Here is a 2,232-nt window from a genome sequence, read left to right on the forward strand (position 1 = left end):
ATTTGTCCACCATATCTGTTCACGTCTGCGTCCCTTTGAATTAAGGCAGCAGAGATGAGGCTGTAGCAAGGGGAATGGCCAAGGAGAGAGACAGTAATGTTTTTAGTGTTTCTAGGGCAGTTGAGCAAATCAGTAGCTGCAGAAATGTCAGTGAATGGAGGGCCAAAGGCTAGACAGTTGGAATTGTGAAATTACAGTTGTAAGTGAATTGGGAATAGTTTTTCAGGGGCAGGTACAAAAGAAAGTTGGGGGAGGCGATGGGGAATGGGGATGTGAGTGGGAAGTGATACAAAGAAGTAATCGGAGATGGTCTTCTCTGTGATTGACAAACTGGAAGTAGTGAGGCCATGTGAGATGGCAAGGTCAAGGAAATGGCATCAATTATGGGTTTGAAAGTTTATATGGAAGAGAAATTGTTGGAGGATAAGAGGACAGTGAACTCAGAGGAGTTTTGGGAGATCAGGGGAGAACCGGATAGTGTGTAATCTGCTCCAGCCAGATCTGGCGGTGATTGGTCAAACCATTGGACAACCAGGTTGTGGAGATGAGAATCATACCGGGGGGACGGAGTGCACACGATGTTCACCTTGTACACTGGATTTATCTTCAGTAACTCTGTAAATATTTAGAATCAGAAAGGACATCGAACTAAATTGCTGTAATTGAGAAATCTTTTTGGGACGTGTTGTGAGTGAAGGAGACGGGTGCAATTCAAACCTTCAGCCGCTGACTCACTTCGGTGCCCCGTGTGCATTCGAGCCGCTCCTTCCCCGGTTTTGCAGCCGGTTCTCCACCGATCACAAGCCCATAAAACTCGGCTCTGATTCCGCAAACGGCACAAGATCGAGAAGTGCTGATTGGGTGAGGGCTGGAAGCTGGTGAAGAAGTTAGTGAAATGTCTGACTCGAAGTCCTGTGTGTGCCTGGATGGTGAGTGGTGTCTGGTGCAGTCCTTTCAGCACAGTGTCCCGGCTCAGTCTCACTGAGGGGCAGCAGCATTGGAGGGGAGGCTGTTTATTAAAGGAACTGCAGAACAGAATGTGTCAAAGAGTCGGGGCTCCTCCACACGGGGGGCATTTCCCAGGGTTTTAAGCACAACTCAATGTCTGTGTTTTTCCTCTTTTCAGGATCCTGCTCCTGTGAAAACACCTGCAGGTGCTCCGACTGCCGATGCCCCACCAGCAAAGCTGGACACTGCCGGAAAAGTGAGTAACTGTGGGAGTGTTTAAAGCTCCTCACATTGTATTTCTGTGACTGATAGTTCTGGGCAGAACTCAGAGAAGAACACGATAGAAAAGGACAAGGTCCATGATTTCACCTGATTTAATTCCCATCAAATTTATGCAAAGTCAAATCTAAAGAACTCGAGGAGAGAATCCTGTTGGTTAAAGAAGTGTCTGAGTTTTACATCGGAAAGCGTTGATATTATAGATTTATCACTAGAGATAGTGTTGGAGAGCTACTAACACAAACATATTCACCAAAACTCTCTCACACTGTGTTATGATGTTGAGCCTGTTCAGTTGGGTCATTTGGAGATATGACACAGATTAGTTTATGAGGGAGGGGCTGAGTGCTGTAATGGGAGGGTCTGGGTGTGTTTGAGTGAACTAATTCATTGTAAGTAATTTCTGCCTTTGCCCTCTCCTCTCAGGTTGCTGCTCTTGCTGTCCTGCAGGATGCACGAACTGCGCCAATGGCTGTGTGTGTAAAGGGAAAACCTCTGACAAATGTAACTGCTGCTCCTGAACAACAGGCCCTTCAGGCACAATATATGAAATATTGTCCATATGTACTGTATTACACAAGCTGCATGTCCTCAGTGTCTATGTACTGATGAGTTGTGTCTTTATATAAACTAATGGAAAGTGAATGAATTGTTTTTGACATTATCATTGTGTCATTAAATAAAAAAATTCCAAGTTCAGTGATAAGTGCCATTCTCTTCCTCAAAAAAGTGACATCTGTAATGACCGCGCAAGGTACAGGGAACAATTTAGAACCTAAACAGGCCACATCGCATAAAATGATGCCTTAAAGGCATATTGCCATCTGGTGCAATCTTGTGGTTGTGGTTAATGCATGTGGTGATGGAGCAGTGTGGGGAATGGTGGAGTGACTGGCTGGATGGTGACGCTGCTTCAGTATTACGGTTCATGTCGGTTAGGATGGTACGTACAGCTTCATCATCAAGGCAGAAAATGATGGGATGTGAGGAATAGGATTCTTGTTT

At 45.3% G+C, this 2,232-nt stretch overlaps 1 long non-coding RNA gene across 1 annotated transcript; it reads left to right on the forward strand.

The window, feature by feature from the left end:
• Nucleotides 1–543: 543 nt before the first annotated feature.
• Nucleotides 544–1,863, forward strand: LOC137379214 (uncharacterized). The gene is made up of 3 exons (XR_010976764.1): nt 544–929; nt 1,127–1,204; nt 1,654–1,863. It is a non-coding gene; the product is annotated as an uncharacterized lncRNA (long non-coding RNA).
• Nucleotides 1,864–2,232: the final 369 nt, after the last annotated feature.

The sequence above is a fragment of the Heterodontus francisci genome, chromosome 17 (assembly GCF_036365525.1).
Source record: "Heterodontus francisci isolate sHetFra1 chromosome 17, sHetFra1.hap1, whole genome shotgun sequence".
NCBI classification, from domain to species: Eukaryota; Metazoa; Chordata; class Chondrichthyes; order Heterodontiformes; family Heterodontidae; genus Heterodontus; species Heterodontus francisci.